General features: G+C 43.0%; 1 protein-coding gene across 5 annotated transcripts in view; it reads right to left on the reverse strand.

The window, feature by feature from the left end:
* The window catches only part of LOC119648164, a 362,867-nt gene that overhangs the window by 190,632 nt on the left and 149,345 nt on the right, over positions 1-22,890 (reverse strand). Inside the window, exon 1 of one of the 5 annotated variants that reach the window (XM_038049742.1) lies at positions 21,823-22,659. The exons of the other annotated variants lie outside the window; for them this stretch is intronic. The gene's annotated coding sequence lies outside the window, so the exon portion shown is untranslated. Of the gene's footprint in view, positions 1-21,822; positions 22,660-22,890 lie in introns of those variants that run through there. 5 annotated transcript variants of the gene reach the window in all.

The raw sequence follows: 22,890 nt of genomic DNA on the forward strand, positions 1-22,890 counted from the left end.
CAAGCTGAACTTCACGATAAACTTTGCTGTGGACTTTCCAACCAGGGGAACGTGGAAGACCGGCGCCGTGTTGCAAGGTTGTGACTCATTATTCTTTACAGATGGATCAAAGAAGGGCTGTGGAGTCAACGCGGGGGTTTTCTCGAATACAAACAGTGCATCCGAATCGTATGGTCTCCCAGGTTTCGCCAGTGTATTCAAAGCGGAAGTACTGCCGACATTGGAAGTATGGCTGGAGCGAGATCCGAGCCCCAAGTGTAACATAGCCATTCTGACCGTCAGCCAAGCGACTATCAAGGACTTGTACACAGCGAAGACATTCTCCAGGCTGGTGGAGCAGTGCAGAGACGCACTGAACCGTCTGGGCGGCACGCTCAAGGTCACTCTCCTCTGGGTTCGCGGGCATAGGAACATAGACGGGAATGAGTGGGCTGACGGATTTACCAGGCGAGGCTTTGCTCTACGCAGCTCTTCGGTGAATACAGTCGGTGTTGCGCTGGCGGCTGTCAGGAGCGGAGTCCACTCGCAGAAGTCTAGAAGGGTTTGGCCCGCTTATAACATAACCCAATCACGAGAGTTCCTGTACCACGCAACCATGATGTCCGGGTCGGTATACCCTACAATTCCCATTGCCGAGACAGCGGAGAAAGAAGAGAAACCTTCATGCACTTTCTCTGGATTGCCCAGCTCTAGTTAGAGGCAGGCTACGGACACTGGGTAAACCATTCTTTGGGGACCTCAAAGAGATTTCTAGCTGCAGGGTGGGAGAGCTGCTCTCCTTCGTGAATGTGTAGCTTTGAAGATCCGAGCCGGCTGGACTCTTCTCTCATAACAGAAGTCACGAAAGTTTTTTGTGCTTTACGATTTTACTTCCAACAAAAGAGAAAATTAAGTTACTGAATATTGCCTCCTTCCACTCCTTCTCTCATTTCGGACAGTGTTGGTTAAAGTCCTGCGAATTATATGGTAAAGAAAATTACATGGTTCTCTGGTGAAAATTATTTTGGCCTCCTTATTATCCCTTTTTCTATTAAGAAGCCGGGAGAGAGTGCTTGGCCCGGGAAAACCCACGCCCTTTCCATCCCTTCTCATCAGGTCTGGATATACGTCATTCCTTTCCGTAGCTGGATTTCCTTTGTCTCGAACTTATGGAGAGGTAGTAAGAAGGGTGGTGTTTCAGCCTCAGCTGGGTGACTAGGTGGTCATATTCGGCTCTAGGGATTTTCAGATTTTAATTGCCTTGAATAGTTAAATGAGGAGTTTCTAAAATGGTTATTCGGAATAAATGCTAGTGTTGATAAGATATATTCAAACACAACGTCGATGAGTCACATAACTCATTCAGAGAAATTTTCCGAGCATATGTCGTCCGTGACTCAGCACTGATAACAACTAGTTAATCAGAATTTCTGCGCTTCCATATGCTTCCATACCTGACTTTCAATAAACACCGCCAATCAATCTCACCATATTTTTCCCATAAGTATATGCATACATAGTTGTTATAAAAGGTATAGATAACTTCAGGATTGAAAGTAAAATTGCGATACTCATCATCAACCTGGGAAATTGAAATGGGAAAAGTTTAATTAAACTACTCCAAAGCAATTTCAATTATCCACGCCGTAACGAAAATGCATTCCTACCGAATTTATTCCGCAAATCATTCACGCTAGTTAAGTCATTATCATATTCACTTTAAGATTTTAGCTACTTTCATGAATTGTTTGAGTTGGCAAGTGGTTTTGCTTTGCTTTTTCATTGAGTAATTCGCTTACAATGTACATATTTTGTGGTATCTACCTTGCGAATCTTACCCAGCGTTATTAGTGCGTATGACTGCTATGAAGTTTGCATGGTTTATAAGCAAAAACGAGGATCGCTGACACTCTAGAAATGAGAACTGTTTCAGCGGTGCCAGCAGATAGTGAAATGAAAAGTCTTTGCAGAGTTTGGTTTTTGCTTTCGATTCAGTGAAATTTTTTTTAAAGATTTATTTGCCTGGAAAGTGACTATTTCCCATTTTGAATGACGCACTCTAAACATGGTAATTGGTAATTCAGTTCAGCTTTTTATCTGAGCCCATTTATGCGATAAAGTACCTCATATTCAGATATCCCGACTCCACTCTCCTGTCGCTCGCAAGCCTACCAAGTTCAACTTTCGTAAGACGAACTTCGAAGGTCTGAACTCAGCCCTGACGTCAATCAACTGGGTCCCCTACTCTCTCCACTAACATGTGACCAAGCACTCAACACTTTCTATACCATTTTATCTGACCTTCTTCCTTGTTACGTTCCCTCCTCTCCTAAGTGCTTACGCTCTTACTCCGTCTGGTTCACCACTGAAATTCACAAAAAACTACGTCAAAAACAGACTGCGAGAAAGAAGTTCCTGTCTTCTAGAAACGTTGCTGACTTAGCTTTTTTCAAATCCCTTCGTTCCTCGGTCAAATTCTTAATACTCGTACGTAAGTCCCCAAACGAATATTTGCCCAGCGTGGAAGACTCACTAAAGTGCAGAAATCTGAAACCTTTCTGGTCCCACATTCGCAACTCCCGCTGCCCTGCCCAGTTATCTCCTCCGTCCTTTAAATTCTCTGGCTTCTCAGCTACCCTCCCCCCAACTATCTTATGATTTACTCTGCCGCTACTTTCCGTCAGTCTATGTTCCTCCTCCTTCCTCCGAATCCCTCCCGATAGTAGATGTAGCCTGCCCCGCATCGCCTACCATTCCCCTTCTTACCCCTATCCTTGTCGAATACCTCATTGGCGAACTTGATGCCAAGGTCGGACCTGTCTACGATGGTCTTCCAAACCTCTTTTTGCTCAAAACTGGTAAGTCCATCTCCCTTCCCCTATCTCTTATTTTCAACAAAAGCCTTGAAGAGAGTCATTTTCCCAGCTTGTGGAAAGAGGCTCTCATTATCCCCATTCACAAAAGTGGCGATCGTTCGCTTGCCGAGAATTACCGTCCCATTTCCCTCCTCTCCTCCTGTTCCAAAATCCTGGAAAGATATGTCAGCGACTGGTTGTCCGCCCACTTTGGCCAACACATAGTGAAAGCGCAACACGGCTTCGTTAAACGTAGGTCCACTGCCTCCAACCTGCTTGACTTTACCAACTTTGTCGCCAAATGTCTAAATTCACGGCAAGAAGTGCATACCATTTACACTGACTTCCCGAAAGCCTTCGACACTGTAAATTACAAGATACTTCTATCCAAACTCTCGTCCCTAAACGTTCCCATACCACTTGTTTTATGGTTTGCCTCTTACCTTTCCAACCGATCCTGCCGCGTCTCTTTTAACGGCTGTACTTCCCGCTCCTTCTCCCCCTCTTCTGGCGTCCCACACGGGTCTATTCTAGGTCCTTTGTTATTTTAAGCTGTTTTCCGCTATATCGTCGCCTATGGACTGTGTTTCCCTTTAGAATAACCTGGACACTCTGGTTCGTTCTAATGGTTTAGCGCTAAACGTCAGAAAGTGTCACTCTATGTGCTACTCCCTAAAATCCTCACCCACTTCTTTCTCCTACTCGCTTGACGGACATTCTTTATCCTGCTTAAATTCCACTCAAGACCTCGGAGTCACTTTCGACAATAAGCTCCGCTTTGACACCCATTGCCTCGATGTCATCAATCGAGCAGCAAAATTGTCAGGCTTTATTCTTCGCTCCTCCTCTGACTTTGACTCCATCCAACCCTCCTTAGCTCTCTTCAATTCCCTCGTGAGGAATACCTTCGAGTATTGCTCCGTGATCTGGTCACCCTCCCGTAACTGTGATTGTCTTGCCCTTGATAATGTCCAACGTAAATTCACCCGTTCCCTCTTCTTTAAGAAAAGCTTCCCTCGTGTGGATTACCCCTCCTGCCTCCGCTTTCTGAACCTTCCCTTCCTACAACAGCGTAGATCCTATCTGGATCTATGCACATTCTTTAAACTTTCCTCGGGTCTGATGGACTGCTCCACCGCTGACGAGATCACCTGCCGTCCTACGTTTTATAACACACGTAACGCCTGGACTAATTCGATTAGATCTATGGGAAAACAACGGATGTGGGGGCACAGAGCATTGAAAGAGTTACTGGGAGGACTGAATCCGGTTCTTACAATGCCTTCCGATTCTGGTGTCCCCATACATCTGTTTGGTAGAAGATATGAAGTTACCCTGAAGCGTAGAGAGGACTGGGAAGACCCAGAGGAATGCGTGGCGCGATATACGGAAATCTTCTACACCGATGGCTCAAAAACAGAAGAGGGTTCTGGAGCCGGATTCTACCTCTCAAATAAAAACGAGAAGTGGGCTTTTCCTTTGGGACAATATGCAACGGGTTTTCAATCCGAAGTTTATGCGATCCTAAGGGTGGCAAACTGAGTGATTGACGAGCGGTTGAAGGGCAGGCGCATCGCAATCTGCAGTGACAGTCAAGCTGCATTGAGGGCATTGAGCAGTCCTTTGATCACCTCGGAAATCGTTCTGGAGTGCAGAAACCGCTTAAACTCTATGTCTAGATTTAATACGGTGGAACTACTCTGGGTACCTGGTCACAGTGGCATAGATGGAAATGAAATCTCGGACGGTTTAGCGAAAGAGGGGTCAATCTCCCCTATGCCGGGATCGGAGCCAGCAATTGGGGTATCAGTAGCATTGGCTAAATCTGTTTTCAAAAACTGGGAACAAGTTTCCCATAATGACAGGTGGCAGAGCCTAAATGCTGCTCGACACACCAAACTTTTCCTGCCAGAACCGAACATACGTACCGCAAAGTTTATCCTGTCGAAAAGCAGGAGGACTTGCAGGTGTATTGTGGGCATTCTGACAGGCCATAATTCACTAGCTGGGCATATGTTCAGAATAGGAATTACCGAAAATGATACGTGTCCCTCCTGTAATGAGGAAGCGGAATCCACGGAGCATTTCCTATGTGAATGCCCCGCCTATGGACGAATCAGGCATCAGATCTTTGGTGCCGATGTCCTCCAATTGCGACGGGTGGCATCACATCCACTAGCGGAAATCCTGCGATACGTTAATGAATCCGGAATATTCCGTTAGACGAGGGAGGCGAGTACAATGGGCCAACACGGCCTGAGTGCTCAGAAGCTGTAGCTTCTCCCCCCCCCCACACACACACCCCTCATATGTTCATAGAGTTCTCAAATTTTTTCAATTGAAATTCCCCTTGAAGCTCATTATAAACTCATCAGAACCCCAATTACCAACTGTTAATGAGCAAATTTGAATTTCATCACTAATGGCATCAATAAACACAGACGAAGCGACCGAATTCCCATCTACTCACATTACGCTGGACCATCTCACGCCGGTTTCTACCTTCCACTTAGCCAATTCTAGACCGCATTTGAATATTGCTTTCATCACAGATGGTTCCTAGCCTCGTTGTCTTCAATCTGATCATTGGCACACATAATGGAACCACTTCGTACCATAGAAGCAACACAATTACAAAAAATGCACATTTAACATGAGAAGAAACATGGGAAGCAGCCAACATCGCTGAACTATTCCTAATTAAAACCGAGTTGCAAATTAAAGATAAAACGGTTCGCCGGTTGAGAAAGTCACTCTCAAGATTGCACGGCAAACATTAAAACAAGATTTAAAGAGTATCCGGTGCAGATGATAGAGGATTTCGGGGAGACCTAAAGTGGTTGTTTGTTTTTAATTCATATACTAAGAAAGATAAGATACTATAGTGCATATATAATAATTTAGGAAGCGAAATTACTAACCAAGGTACTAAGCTTGCAGTTTTACGACCCGAGGTCCTGACAATATGTACGTCGTTAAAAGATACAACGGACCACTAAGTTCACTCGTCAGTGTCACTCAAAGCAGTTTGTTAACTGTGGGTGTGACTAAATGACTGACTAGGTTACAAAATCCACATAAAAAAACCTAAGTTGATTAACAGCAGCTTTATTGATTGGGTCAATACTAAGCCATCAGAAAAGCCATTGGCAAGCGCTGTATTTAGGTTGAACTGCAGCCTCATATGTCAAATAAAGTATCTTCAAGGAGCTTAAACTTTACCTTCCCATGATAACTGCTGGTGTATTCAAACCTTTCATACTCAGGTGAATAATTAGTGACGAAAACATAGTAAGAGATCATACTGGGAAATGACAGCCGATTTTCAAAATGAATTGAAAAAGGAGATCGACGCAAAGCTGGAAGAATGAGCATGGACTGTAAGCTGTTAGTTGTCCTTTGTTCTGAGGAATATTTTCCATTCATTTCAACCCGATATCCAAACTGCCAACAAGCTATTGCCTGATACACATAAAGATAGAAGATGGTATTGGAGGGGTGGCTATCGCCTTCAAAATGATATCACATTTAAAGAGGCTATGTATGCTGACCAAGATGTCATCATTGCGGAAACGGGGCCTTCAACCCAACATGACTCTGGCATCGGTCTATTTTCCCCCTCAAATGAAGTAACAACCCTAACAGGGAGTTTCACGTTCTTACTTCCGATATCTCCCTTACCAACTGTCAGGTGCTCTCCCGGCACTGGAAAGCCTTAGATGCCATCTACTCAAACAGTCATCACAAACCAATTCTCCTACAAAGCAAATCATTTACAGTCCAACCAGGTTTCAAAATTACCAGAAACAAACTAAATAATCTAGTTGGAAATATGCACCCGCAGGGGACCATTGAAGGCTTCACCCATAGTATTAAAAAGAAAATTAAGACACGAAGAGGCACGAAACCCAAAGCTTGATGGGATGGCGACCTAAAACCATACCTCTTAGAAAAAATGAGTGCCCTAAGAGATTTCAAGCGGGTACCTAACTTCAGGAACTTCCTTAGAACAAGAAACGTCTTAGAAAACTGGAGGAAAGAAATTAAGAAAGTCAAAAAGGAACATTGGGATCAGTTGTGGGGAGAAATGTCTAACAAACCAGACATTAAAGCCTTTTTGAATAAAATAAAGAACTTCACGAATTTTCAGAAAAAGAGCAAACAGCTAACAACATACGATAAGGAAACGAAACAGAATTTCTTATCGGAAATCACGACTGAATTCTAGGCCCTACGCCTCTTACCAACAGGAAGATTTCGCAATGCACAACCCAAATGATATTTTGGACAAACACAAATCATCAGCAGCTCCTGGAACAGATCGAATTCTGTACAACATAGACTCCAAAAATTGATAGATCAGTAACTTACTCCAAACTACAATTTTTATTTTTCAGTGCAATTATATATTTCGGGTGCAACTTACCCCCTTCTACCTACTAGACTCCACCTCCTCAACTCATCTAATAAGATTTGGACAAATTTCCAAGCACCTCTGGAATGGAAGAACATAAAAATTGTACCGGTCCCCAAGAAAGGCAAGGATCCCTGGTAAAGGCGAGACTCATATTTTTTACGAAAACTGAGGGTACTCTCTCGAAACACTGCTGTGCCTACAGAAAAGGTAGATCGACCACATCGTGCTAAATGAGTTTCTGCTTCAGGTGTCCATCGCTAAGAATTAAGGGAAAATAGTGAAGGCTATTACATTGCACATAAGCCAGATCTATGAAAGAGTTGACCTCAGAATTTTGCCCAATATTATGAGAACGTATAAATTCCCAGCTGACATCTACACGTGGGTGTTGAGGTTTCTTGAAGTTAGGTATCTGATGCTGGACAAATAGTCTGAAATAGTTAGAAATGTTTTTTATTGGGGATGCTGGGAGTCCTGAGCCCGCACGCACCTGGTGACGGAGCAGACCACTTGCGAAGCAACTTACTTCCTCTCTTGTAGTCCACGGACTCCACTTTTTTCGGTTAACCACCCAAATTTTCAAAGAAGAACGAAAAAGTTGACTGACGGTTTTATTCAGGGCAAAGGCAACTCATCAGATGCTGCCTCACCTCTTCCCTGGGAGCAGTGTGACCGAAAGTAACGACAGATGGTAATCGCTCCATTTAAATATAATCGCAAACAGGTAATGGGTACGAAATTATTCAAGTGAAATCCGTCATAAGCTCAGACCTAAATCAGGCCAAAGTAGTTATAGATAGCTTACCCCTGGAAAGAGTTCTAGGCCCAATTTATACACAGCCAATCTCGATAAGAAAACACAGGAATCAGTACATATCTACCAATATGCTGATGACTTTCTGTTACTATCTATCAGCAGATAAAGATAACGGGCGTGCCGACAAACTTCTACAGAACCAAGTCAACATCTTCCTTAACAATTTTGGTGCGCTTAGCTCACCGGTTAATCTTGACAAGCCCAGCTTAATCACTTTCAAAAAAAAGCAGAATCGAACCATATCACATTTTGGTCAATCGAGCCATGCTTAGGCAAAATAAGGAAATTTTCTGGGTATGACAATAACTGATTCTCCGTCAATTAAAAATCACACCACCAAAATTATTAAAAAGGCAATACGAGCGGCAGGAATTGTCAACTCCTTTACGGGCTTCTCCTGGGGCTTCAAAACCAAAAAAGCGGTTAAACTGTTTTCAAGCAGTGGTTAGATCGGGTTTCGATTACGCTGCCACTTCTGTTGTTGGATCACCCAAATATCTAGACAATAAAGTAGATTCTTTAGTTCCCACCCAGCTCAAAAGGTGCCTGGGGCTAACCAAATCAGCACCCTTCCACGTTGCCCATGCCCTTGCTAGTGAACCCCCACACAAATTTAGAAAAAAACCTCCTGGCAGCCAATCCTCTTATAAACTAATGACAGAAAACCCGTCTGAAAATAATGAACTCTCGAAAGTATATAAATGAAGTTTTCGACCTCACGGTATCTCTCGAGAGTCATTGTTCAACTAGAAGGCTGGAAATCTGGAGTGCGTCGAACAGGTCGGCTGGAAATCAAACAAGAACGGATGGAAAAAGTCCAAAATAAACTAAACTGGTCCGGCAAAAATGTTTTCGCGGTTTATGCCACCGATGCAGCAACAACAAAAGAAGCCACAAGTTGTGCTGTGGTCTCAGCATCTTCCCGTATAAAGGTAGGCTATAGAATGAGAGCAATGACGGTCCTCTCTGCGAAGCTCATGGGTATCAAGCAGGCTATACTGCTGGCCAAAGATAGAGCTCAGGAGAAAGTAGTCATTATAACGGACTCTCAAAAAGCCTGCTCAAAAACCAAAAGACCAACCACCCAATCATATGGGAGATCATCAGCGAAATTGAGAGTTCGAACATCCAAGAGATAAAAGTCATACGGTTTCTGGCAAAAAGTGAAATCCACATCAATAGAATGGCGCACTATGCGGCTAAAGGGGCTACCTATAGTGGGTCCCAACCAACAACCACACTTGCTGAGAATGATATAACACATTCAAAACAAGATTTAAAAGGACTGGCAGATAGAGTACCAAAAAATCTTCAGACGGAAAGGCAGGGTTTTTGCTAGCTTCTTCCCCACGCCGCCTGTCAAACTACTGGATTCATTGAATCACAAATAGCTCCCACAATCAAAACCCTAAACAGACTCTATTCGGGTCAGGTATACTCCGATTCTTTTCTGTTTAGAATTGGTAGGCTAAGCAATGACTTATGTCACACCTGCGGCGTTCAAAAAAAAGTTGACCACGTATATTTCTCATGTTAAACCTTTGCCGCTTATATGAAAAATTATAGTTGAAGCAAAACTTTCTGTAAACACATTGCTTAGAAATGGAAGCAAGAACCACATTAAGGATTTAATAGACTTCATTAAGGAATCAGGAGTCTTAGGAAGGGAGGAGGACGAACTTAGCTCTCTCTGATGTAACTTACCGGGACATCGTGGGGCAACTAAAAACATAACAACAACCACAAAAGAGGAACTGGTAGTTTTTCATAGGAAAAAAGTTGACAGAAAACTTAAGTATGTATCAACCACTGCAGAATGACATCAACACAAGAGGTTCTCGTCATCCTTCAAAAAATTTACTCAGGTCATAAATTCCAATGGCATACGTATGAAGACAAAAACAACAGGCCTGACTTCCAACGTGCCAAAAAGACGACTTTGTAAAAGACCTAAAGGAAAAGGGGTTTTTTTTTAATATGAAGGTCAAAATAGAAGCACTGAGAAAATTCATAGACGTAATACCTCAGTAAAAAAGATGCCAAGGATCCAACTACACCCAAAGGTATTGTAATCGAAACCCAAGCTGTGTGAAATGTCCTATTGCCCATGAATCTTCAAAATGTCCAAGCAACAGGGTTTCCCGACAAAATGTGTAGATTGTAAGGGCCAACAATCAGCTAATTACAGGGGCTATGGAGTAATGAAAGAAATGCAGATGCGCATTTAGCACTTACATAAAGAGGCGCAGAATTTTTACTGTCCTTGAAAGGTGGCGAGGCTCGGGATTATCAGCAAACTCAAAGGAGATTCTGATCTACCGGTAGCCTACTGACCATTCTGTTTATTGGACCTAAGCAGGAAAGTACTCATCCGGTACGTCCTTCCGAGGACTTATTCGCAAGGCAGTTCGTTTTTAGAACAAAAGATTCAATTGGATGCTATCGTGGCGGTGATAGTTGTGGTTCATCGAGCTGAATTGTAGATCCGTCGATGTTGACCTCTCGTAACGCTAGGTCTCATAAATGCTCGGCACAATAGAAATTTCTTTCGATGAGGTGAGCTATTTGCTCCTTATACTCAGGAACCATCTGAGAGACCGCTTTCTGTTCTGTCAGGCACTTGTGGGCCAGAGAGATCAGGTCTGCAGAAGCAAATGGATCAATCATAAGAATTCCTGGAGCGCTTCTTACTATAGTCTACTTATACCCATATCCACGGAAGTCATCCATAGTTGCTTATGTAGACCATGTTGCAGAACTTGTCAGGCGCACTGTTGAGCGGACGCAAAGTAAGTTTGGCATATTAATGTGCATGGTAAGCATATGGATGACAGCTCATGATTTCAGCCCCGCATAGAAAAAAAACCGAAGTAGCCACCTTGACTAAAGAGAGAATCTTAACACCCCACCCCGTGGCGATCAGCGAGATCTTATAGAGTCAAGTCTAAGAAGTATCCTGGATCGATGCTCGCGGCATCACCTTAATAGCTGACAGCGCAATGGTTAAGAAGGTGAAAAACTATCTGAGCGCAATTACGTGGTATTTCTAGCGATTAAACTATTTTAAATAATAATAACTTGTTTTTCATATTCGCTAGTGTTAATTTATTGGTCTTGCAAATACCGATATTTCGGCCGTCAACCCTCAAGTGGTTTTTAATAGTCTGCCCAAATTTAAAAAAAAGAATGGTTGCACTTTTTGAAGACATCAAATTTCTCAAACTATGTTTGAAGTATGATGTCCCGCCCAAGTCCCATGTAGTTAGTATTAAGTCTGGTATAAGTATACCCTCTAATCTTACTAGATCAGTGGAGGAAACCTTAGTTAGGTCTAGTGTAAAAAGCTAGATGCAAAATTAGCATCTACCACACTCAAGGCATACAATGCACACTTGCAATCAGCTGCAACAGAAAACTGTACGGAATCTACCTTCTTCAAAATTCAACGTGGTTACGAACGCTCAACCAGTTGATAAAACACTCGCCGCGCACTAAACAGGGAAAACCAACGGTAAGTACTATTCCTAATCAGGTTATTAATAAATCATCTAATAATTTCAGCAATGAGGAAAAGTTGAACACGTTGTTGTAGATGTGGAAGGAGCCATAAAATTTATGGGCAACGAAGCGGAGGGGGAAATCCAGCACGAATTATCCAAAGCCATTGCTTACCAAACTAAGATTCCAATGTCTGCTAACCGGCGGGGAACCAATATCGTACGAGAACTGCAGAATAAGTAAACTACTTAAAGACAGACAAAAGTAATTATGGATAAATAACACTACGAAAACCTAGTAATGGAAAAGTTGGTCAAAGGAAACTACTTTGAATTAAGGAATGACCCGCTACCCGCATCCATAAGACGAGTAGAGAAGGTCCTAAAAGAACGCTCTCTGGTGGTTGGTAACCGAGCCAAGCTCCGGATACCAAACCCCTCTTTACCCAGAATGCGATGCCAAGAAAAAATACATGAAGCAGGCAATGAAATAAGTGAGATTATTGCCGAATCTAACTCCCCTACTTACAACATCGCGAAGTGGTTGGTAAAGAAATGCCAAAAATTGGCGTCTATCAACGGGAAACAATCTGTCAAAAATTCGAAAGAATCGATTGAAAGATTGAGTGTAGTGGAGGCTTGGGCGGATAATGAACGCCTAGTGTCATTTAATGTCCAAGTTTTATTTCCTAGTACGCCTGTTAAAGAGGTAATAATAAAATTTCCAGAGTGGCTACTACGGTCTGGTTCGACACCAGAATAGGCAAAGAAAGGCAGAGAAAGGCAAAACAATATGCGAGGTTGACTTCCGTTCACATGAAATTATTTCACATTCAGGGGAAAATACTTTAAGACAACTTCAGGTATGGTGATGAGCAATCCACTCTCCCCACTCCTAACTCAAATTTTCATGGCATCCCTGGAGGCGAAAATGGAGCAGGATAGATTACTGCCAAATATAACACATCGTTCAATAAGTCCCGGAACTAGCGTAGAAATGGCGCTAATAATGCCATTTATATACCAAGGTTCAGAAGTACCAACCTTCAGATAAGATGTGTCAAAATTTGATGTAATTCGAAACATAACCAAGAAAGCTATAGTGGTTAAACTGACGCTACCTTTGCAATCGTGCAAAAATGGGCCAAAACGAGTTTCGTGTGTTGATAAAACATTGTTTTCTAATGGGGAAAAAAACACTGTTCAAGCTCAGCAATGGTTTGAAAAACGTTATCCGGACTCTACTGCGTCGAAAACAACCATTTGTCGGTGGTTTTCGACGTGAAACGCGGTCGTGCTGATACAAATGATGCGGAACGTTCGGGTCGGCCAAATGAGGGAGTAACTCCCGAAAATACCAAGCAAGTATTGAAAATCGTGATGGGTGACCGCAAAATGAAAGTGCGTGAGATAGCTAAGATGGTGAACATATCAACTGGTAGTGCATTTACTATTTTGCACCAAAAATTGGCTATGAAAAAGGTTTTATCCAAATGGCTGCCGCGTTTGCTAACAATGGAACAAAAGCAACAACGTATCAATGATTCGGAGAGCTGTTTGGCACTGTTTACTCGCAATAAACAGGATTTTTTGCGTCGATATGTGACAGTGGACGAAACATGGATTCACCATTTCACTCCGGAGTCAAGTCGCCAGTCAGCTGAATGGCATACGACCGGTAAAAGCCGCCCGAAGCGTCCAAAAACACAACAGTCGGCCAGCAAAGTGATGGCGTCCGTATTCTGGGATGCGAATGGTATAATTTTCATTGCCTACCTCGTAAAAGGAAAAACCATCAATAGCGACTACTACATGGTGTTATTGGATCATTTGAAGACCGAAATAGCGAAAAAACGCCCACACATGAAGAAGAAGAAAGTCACCTTTCATCAAGGCAACGCACCGTGCCACAAGTTAATCAAAACGATGACCAAATTCAACGAATTAGGCTTCCAACCGCTTCATCATCCTCCGTACTCGCCGGATCTGGCCCCCAGCAACTGCTAGCTCTTTGCGAATCTCAAAAAGATGCTCCAGGGAAAAAGATTTGGCTCAAATGAGGAGGTGATCGCTGCTACTGAGGCTCATTTTGAGTCAAAAGACAAATCGTTCTACAAACATGGTATTGAAAAGTTAGAGTAGCGTTGGAATGATTATATAACCCTTGAAGGAGATTATGTTGATGAATAATAAAGAATTTTGCCGATAAAATGTTGTTTTCATAGTTAGTCCCGGGACTTATTGAACGATGTGTTATGGTTGAGGTACGTGGACGACATTTTGGCAGTGATCCCAGAAACAAGCATCATATGTTGGATAACATCAACACGCTACACCCTAAAATAACCTTTACTCATGAGATTGAAGTTAATAACAAATTGCCCATCTTAGATATATTAATCAAACATCAAAACAGACATTTTTTTTCTATTTACAGGAAACCCTCCAGCACCCTCTTTCCATAGTTACCAGCATAAAGTGGCAGCTTATGGCACGATGATCCACCACCTTCCAACAATCCCACTCAAAGAGGAAGAGTACGAGAGCAAAACATACTACATTATGGACATTCCAAGGAAAAACGATCAGCATGATCAGGAGACATGCACGAAGGATAGAATGTAGTAACCTCACTACATTGTAAAGCCAACAATCGACTTCTACCGCATTAAAAAGATTACGCGTTACCTTCTCAAAACTGTCCAAGCATATAAAACGGACATTCAAAGGTTTGACATACAACTGATAGGATCAAGTCGTATCTACCAGCTAAAATCTCAGCTGGGTAGAGAAAAGGACCGAAAAGCAGTAGAGGAGATGAGCGGTATATGTAAAATTGCTTGCCCAGATTGTCCGAAGGGGTATATCGGACAAACCAAAAGGCTGGTAACCACTAGATTTAGGGAGCATACGAAGGAGGCTTAGTTGGTTATCAAGTACTCCCGAAAACCCACAAAATCTATGGTGGCTAAGCATATGGTGGAATGCGGCCATAAAATAAGCACCTTCGATCTGAAAGTGTTACAACAGGTAAGAAAAATTAACCAGCTGGGCGCCTACGAAAGCTTATTCATTAACAAACAGCCGGTAGATACTAGATTGAATTCAGATCCTGGTAATTGCTATTCGCCGTTATTTAAAAAACTTATAAAGGACATACAGGGAACAAGTAGTTCCCGAATATCGGTATTTGCAAGACCAATAAATTAACACTAGCGAATAGGAAAAATAAGTTTTTGGTGAAGAACTAGTTTTTCTTGTTGCACTGGGTTCGAATCCCAATTGTCATGGATGTTTGTGCTCGCTTTGTGTTTGCATTGTTGCTGCAAGCTGATCACTTGCACAGTTTCAATGAAAATGAAGGGGCAAAACAATAAAAACAAGGACACTGTCTGGATGCCCTATATGTACTCTATAAAGCAACGGAGTATAGGATCAGTTTTGGCCTTAAAATGGCTAATGTCAAGCATTGGGAGCCCTTTCTTTAGCAGGAGATGAGTTCATGAATGCGGTGCAGTAAGGGCTTTGCTCTATGGCTCGGGAGTATGAGCTAATACTCTTCGCTAAGAAGTATAGTGTAAGAACTTTCCGCAAGCACAAAGACAGCAAACTTTGCAGGTGGCACCTACCTACCGTACTCTCTCAAAACAGGCTGTGACTGTATGTGTAAAGGATCCTTGTCGCCCTTCTTCCTAAGGATGCCAAGATCACTTACAAGCGCAAGGATAAGAGGTGTTCACTCGTAAAAAATGCCAGCATTAAGGCATTGATAGAACGGCAATGCTCGACGAAACCAATCAGTTAGGTCCATGGTTAGACCGAAATATTGGTGAGATTGATTGTTTCCATATCCAGCTTCTAAGCAGGAATGAAGCCTTTCAGTCTTACCTACACAAAATTTGTAAGACACGATTTTCTGGTCGTGTGTTTTGCAATGGGGTAGTAGGTGACGCCGATTACGCAAACCTTCTTTTCTATTGAATGTGTGATGAGATTCGTCAGTAAGTTTATGCAAACACAAGGAAGTTTTCCCCAGACAACAGTGTCAGAGAGATTCTGTGGAGCACTGGTTCTTTTTCTAGCGAAGAAGGTTTAACTCAGCCGGTGAGGGACAGATGGCAAAGGGTTCTTCGATCTAACAAATTCAGTGGCTTCTCTCCCTATACATTGGTGAACGCAATGTATTTGTCAAATGATTCCAAGTTAAATAAGTTTTATAAAAATAGTTCCTTTGTTTACTACACTTCCACAGCATGGTACACAAACATAGGGTAGTACCGAAATCACACCAAGCTTCCATCAAGACAGGACTCCCCAATAGACATACCGGCAAACATACCAGAACACTCGAAAGAAGCCTCATCAAAGAAAGCACTAAATGAAAGTTCTCAAAATTGGACAGGATCACCCTTTTGGCATGTCATACCCATCTAAAATTAACGCATGAGATGTCAGCGCAACATATCCCATAATTTTCAAACTTCACCTAGCATACGAATGGCAGCAAGATCGAAAGAAGAAGATACTTTCGCATAACTAATGTGCCTGAGAAACGCAAGCGGAGCATATAGGACAGAAAATAAGTCACCAGAATACATAGAAGACTTTGTAGTTACCAAATCGTAGGAAGTTTTTACAGATGAATTGATTTTATTGAATAAAAGATTGAAGTACGCAACACCGGGCTTGAAGATGCACATCGAAGATACGATTATAGACGTCGAGGGAGCTATTAGGGTTTTGGAAAACGATGATCGGGAGGAGGCAAGGTCTCTCGTTAAAAATATTATTCAACAATGCAGGAAAGGGGCAAGTAAACAACACAATAAGGAAGAGCGGATCATCAGAAAACTAAACCAGAAACCAGTTTTTTACCTAAGAGCAGATAACGGTATCAATCTGGTAATACTAAACTGAACGACCTACGAAGACTTGGCACTCCAGAAACTAAATAACATCAGCTCCTTTAAACTAAGAACAAATCTTCTACCAGAGTCGATCAAAAGAGTGAAGAAAACACTAAGAGAATGTGTTGACCTTGTCAAGAACATAGCCACATTACGCATGCCTAATCCCTTTTTGCCTCGATTCAGAGTGCAACCCAAGGTACATAAAAATGGTAACGAAACACGGGAACTTATCGCGGATGACCATAGTAGCAAATATGCCGTAAAAAACAGCTTCCAGGTGGTCGAGAAGCTGAAGGATGCTAAAATTAGTCAAACAGGCCCTGCATAACTTTGAAACGTGGCCCAACAAACACTGCACCTCAACCAACGAAAAGAGGGAGAATCGCCAATATACAAAGCTGGCGTCAATATGAATGAGTGAAGACTATTTCACCTTCCGGAATGAATACTACAAAACCACCGCAGGCACGGCAATTGGAAACCTACTTTCCCCTCTACTAAGCGAAATGTTTATGGCAGGTCTACAGGAACTAATGGAACAGCGTGGGATAATGCCCAATTTTTGGGTTAGATATGTTGATGATGTACATCGTGTACAAATGCTAGAAAAAATCAACCAACTCCATAAAAATATTATATTCACCATGGAGACTGAAAAAATGGGAGATATACCATTCCTGGACATCAAAATAATTAGAAACGGGGAAAACTTCGAGTTCGATATATTTAGAAAGCCCACAACCACCCAACGAGTCATTCCTAGCAGCTCTTTCCATTCATAGAATGCTAAATATTCCCCTAACCTGATCGAGATATATCAAAGAATTCGCTTATATAAGAGACACCGCGTAAAAAACAGGAACAGCACCGGCATTATAGACACTATAATAAGGAAGCTCTTACTGTATAAGACAATGATTTTGCCAGTCTTCATGTATTTCTCGGAAACTTCATTGTATCGCTCATAGATTTCGTCATTGTGTAGGCTACGGAATCGTTCATCCTCATGAAGGGGGCCAAAAATTCTTCGGAGGATTCTTCTCTCGAACGCGGCCAAGAGTTCGCAATTTTTCTTGCTAAGAACCCAAGTTTCCGAGGAATACATGAGGACTGGCAAGATCATAGTCTTGTACAGTAAGAGCTTTGACCCTATGGAGAGACGTTTCGAGCGGAACAGTCTTTGTAAGCTGAAATAGGCTCTCTTGGCTGACAACAACCGTGCGCGGATTTCATCATCATAGCTGTTATCGTTGTGATTTTCGACCCTAAATAGGAGAAATTGTCATCGGTCTCAAAGTTGTATTCTCCTATCCTTATTCTTCTTCGTGTTTGTGTTTGACCAGTGCGGTTTGATGTTGTTGGTTGATTCGTCTGCGGTGCTGACGTTGCCACCATATATTTTGTCTTGCCTTCATTCACGTGCAGCCCAAGATCTCGCGCCGCCTGCTCGACCTGGATGAAGGCAGTTTGTACGTCTCGGGTGGTTCTTCCCATGATGTCGATATCGTCAGCACAGGCCAGTAGTTGGGTGGACTTGAAGAGGATCGTACCTCTTGCATTTACCTCAGCATCACGGATCACTTTCTCAAGGGCCAGGTTAAAGAGGATGCATGATAGGGCATCCCCTTGTCGTAGACCGTTGTTCATGTCGAATGGTCTTGAGAGTGATCCTGCTGCTTTTATCTTGCCTCGAAAATTGGTTAGGGTCAGCCTAGTCAGTGTTATTAATTTCGTCGGGATACCGAATTCTCTCATGGCCGTGTACAGTTTTACCCTGGCTATGCTATCATAGGCGACTTTAAAGTCGATGAACAGATGGTGCAACTGTTGTCCATATTCCAAGTTTTTCCATCGCTTGCCGCACAGAGAAAATCTGATCTGTTGCTGATTTACCTGGAGTGAAGCCTCTTTGGTATGGGTCAATGATGTTCTGGGCGTGTGGGGCTATCCGGCCTAGCAAGATAGCGAAGAATATCTTATAGATAGTACTCAGCAACGTGATACCTCTATAATTGCTGCACTGTATGATATCCCCTTTTTTATGAAAGAGACAGATAATGCCTCGTTGCCAATCATCAGGCATTGAGTCGCTGTCCCATACCTTGAACACAAGTTGATGAACCACTTAGTGTAACTGGTCGCCTCCATAATTAACCAATTCGAGTGTAATTCCATCGGCTCCTAGCGACTTATGGTTTTTAAGCCGATGAATTGCACGGACTGTTTCTCCTAAACTTGGTGGTGGCAGTATTTGTCCGCCATCTTCAGTTGACGGGACCTCCAACTCGCCCATGTTCTGGTTGTTCAGTAGCTCATCAAAGTACTCAACCCAACGCTCTAATATGCCCATTCTGTCGGAAATCAGATTTCCCTCTTTGTCTCGGCAGGATGTGCATCGAGGTGTATAAGGCTTCATCCTGCTGACTTGTTGGTAAAACTGCCGCGCCTGGTGCGGTTGCTCCCTGTACTTCCCTAGTTCACAGCCTTGTTGGTTATCCCAGGCTTCCTTTTTCCGTCTGTGAAGTCGCTTCTCCGCTCGACGGAGTTCGTGATAAGCCTCTGCCCGTGCCCGCGTTCTTTGAAAATGCAACATTACTCGGTATGCGGGATTCTTCCGTTCCGTTGCTAGCTTACATTCATCGTCAAACCAGCCATTCCGACTCCTTTTGCGGCTGGCGCCAAGTATATTTGTGACCGTATCCATGATAACGTTCTTCAGGTGATTGTGAAGATCATTTGTTGATGCTTCATCTCCAGGTCCTCTGTTGACTGCAGTTATTGCGGCATCCATTTTCCTCATATAGGTGTCGCGGAGGGTTGTGTTGTGGATGGCTTCAGTGTTCACTCTCACCTGATTGTCAGAGGGGATTCTAGGTGGTATTATTATTCGAGCTCGGCTATTAGGCTTGACCATTTTCGAAGGGTGGTCAAAGGGTAGTATAGGTCTCAGGGCGAAACATGGATTGGTACCCACGATGGAGCATAAAACCTGGGAAATGCCTGCTGAACCAACGGCAACAGCTCTATTACCAAACCCTATCTCCACTTCCACGTGGTGACCGCTGGGACCTCTTTCTTAACGAAAAGCTGTAGACAGAGAAGGATAAAGGCGAGTCTCCCGCGCCTAAAAACGGGACAAATTGTACAACTGGTCCTCCAGGTTAGGGGTTGGGTAGGGCTGACAACCCTACACGGAAAACAACTTGTTACGAAGCCACAACAGAAGCCTCGGACTCGTCTAGAGTTCCTTATTAAGGCAGGCCTAGACCGGATACCGGTTGTTGCGCTGTTGATGATGATGATCTTCTTATAAACTAAAACTAGACACAAAACGTGTCTGGCAATAATTGCCCCTCAAAAGTATATAAATGAAGTTTTCGACATTATGGTATCTCACGGCTCATTGCTCAACTAGAAGGCTGGAAGTTTGGAATGGGCCGAACAGGACAGTTAGGGAAACGAAACAAGAATGGATGGAAAAGTCCAAAACAAACTAAACTGGTCCAGAAGAAATGGTTTCGCGGTTTATGCCACCAATGCAGCAACAACAACGTATAAAAGTAGGTTATAGAATGAGAGTGCTGACGGTCGTCTCTGGGTATCAAGCAAGATACACGACTGGCCAAAGATAGAGGAGAAAGTAGTCATTATAACGGGCTCCCAAAAAGCCTGCTCACGGCTACAAATCAAAAGACCAACCATCCAATCATATGGAAGACCATCAGCGAAATTGAGCGTTCGAATATTCCAGAGATAAAAGCCATATGAGTTCCGGCAAAAAGTGGAATCCACCTAAATAGAATGGCGCCCTATGCAATTCAAGGAGCCATGTATAGTGAGTCCCATCTAACAAGAACACTTGTTGAGAACAATATAATATGGCACTTTCAAAACAGGATCAACGAGGACAGGCAGTCAGAGTACCAAGAAATCTCCTGCCTACTGTACTCTCTCAAAACAAGTTGTCACTGTGTGTGAAGGATCCTCTTCCTAAGGAAGACAAGACCACTTGCAAGCACGAGGATTAGAGTTGTTCGCCCGTAAAAAGCGGCAGCATTAATGCATTGAAAAAGCGGCAATTCTTTGGGAAACCAGAAATTAGAAACCTAGGTCCGTGGTTGAACCCAACTTCTAAGCGGGCACGGAGCCTTTCAGTATTACCTACACAAAATTTAGAAGACGATTTCCAAGCTGTGTGTTTTGCAATGGGGTAGCAGGGGATTCCGATTAAACAAACCTTATTTTCTATTGAATGTGTGATGAGATTCGTCAACAACTTTATCCAAACACGCTGCTCCCAAGGCAGAGGTGAGGCAGCGTCTGACGATTTGCCTCTGCCCTGGTAAGAAACCGTAAAGCCGTCATCGCTTGACATTTCTGTGAAGTTTGGGTGCAAGCCCTAAGCGAGGGGTCCGTGGACCAGGAAAGAGGGAGTAAGTTGCTCCCCATTTGGTCCGGTCCAGCATTAAGTTGATGCAGACTTAGGACCCCATCATTCTCAAAATAGCCTCAAGAGGTTCTGTGGAGCACTGGTTCTTTTTCTAGCGAAGAAAGTTTAACTCATCCGGTGAGGGACCAAATGGCAAAGGGTTCTTCGATTTAACAAATTCAGTGGCTTCTCTCCCTATCAGTTCGTGAGCGGAACGGATTTGTCAAATAATTGCAAGTTAGTTCTCTGGTAAAGAGGAGATGCTTAGCTGGTAAAGGGGAGGTGTTTGGCTGGTAGTCCGACAGCTAAAAATTGGTTGACCTTCCTTTTGATTTGCGTCCACTCTTTACTTGGGAACCCCAAAGAAACCAGTCAATCGAGGTTTCAGGTAAATGGTGGGTCAGGTGTCTTTCACGTGACACAAGCAGGGAACGCAATTTATCCAAGAATTAACAAACTAAATCTGCAATTTCCATTCAGAAACCTTGTCTAGCCGATTACAACAATATTTACGCAATTGAAAACAGCAAAGACTCGCCTCAAACAATCCAAACAATGGAAGTACTTATCGTTTCAAACACCTTTGCAACCCAGATCGTATCGATTTCCCTTCACTTATTTATTATCAAAAAACTCCATTCAATAAAAATTTATATGAGCACTAGCTCCATGCAGTCATTCAAAACTGCATAGTGAGTGCATGCACAATGATTTTCCAACGATTGCATTGGCTGCATTGTGGGACTAACACGCCATTGTGGCTACAAAGAGAGGCCATTGCATTCCACGAAACCTCGAGTTCCAAACAAAACGTTTTGTTCTTAAGAACCCAGATCGCCTCAGAGCTAAGTGTTAAGCTAATACCGTAGTGATCATGCTATTAACCCACTTCATTCCATTCCTCCTAGGAATATTTACCGTTTCCGAGTAGAAGATGTTTAGTGTTATTGTTGATTTAGATCTGTCTGTAAGCGCTGGTATCTCTGGCTAGAGCTACTGCAGGCGTCTGTTTCGGCTATCCATGGCTGACCAGCTTCCAAATTTATTCAGATTGAAACAATTTCTCATGCTTCTGCAGAGCAAACACTATTTCAGCACTGAACTTAATTGAATCTAGATTTTTTTGCGTTACTTCCCGATAAACACTGCCGCATATATTTTTATCAGATTTCTACAACACATTTCTCCATCGATCACTTTTTGATGGCTTCCCAATGAGCAACACAAACAACACAACCAATAGTGGCGATAAAAATTCATAATGGAATTATTTTTAAATGTGGCATTTTACGACACAGGCACTGGGTAGGAGGCTACGCGTTCGCGATGGCGAGCATTGCGCTTTCAGAGAGATCGCTGCCCGATCAAACCGACGAAACCGACTGACGCTAAGAAAGATTTTTATTCAAGTTTTCCACGTACTTCTTGATCTTGAGGTTCTTCTGCTCAGTTTGACGACGCTGGTCCCCAAAAATTAGGTGGAATTCTTGGCCAGTTCTAGAGAAATTGAGTTGCAGGCATGCCGGTTAGTATCTGAAGGCCAATCACATATCGTGTACTTCGTTATCACACTACGCTACGCAATGGATCCTCAGCTCAGTGATATCTCAGCGATTCAAATTCAACGCGAAGATTGTTTTCGTTACTGGACTTGTACGGAAAATCGCCTCGACTGCGTTCCCACCGCGACATCACATATGATGTCGACATACGTACCCCACAACCGCGACTATTCCACTCTACACAGCTCCAACACCGAAGTATCCACGGCCCCGGCCACTATCGCTACATACTAATTTGCAACTGGCTAGGCCCCCAACTGCCGATGGATAGCGTATTGGAAAAATTATGGAAGAAACGAAGAAACAGACTTCAGATATATGTATCTTCGGCTCAGATAAATGGGAGAAGCTAACACTTTGGTGGAGAGAATCTGCTTTCGATGTTCATACAAAATACTTGGCTACTCTATTCTTAAGGGAGTCA

Source organism: Hermetia illucens, chromosome 2 (genome assembly GCF_905115235.1).
Source record: "Hermetia illucens chromosome 2, iHerIll2.2.curated.20191125, whole genome shotgun sequence".
In the NCBI taxonomy this organism is placed as follows: Eukaryota; Metazoa; Arthropoda; class Insecta; order Diptera; family Stratiomyidae; genus Hermetia; species Hermetia illucens.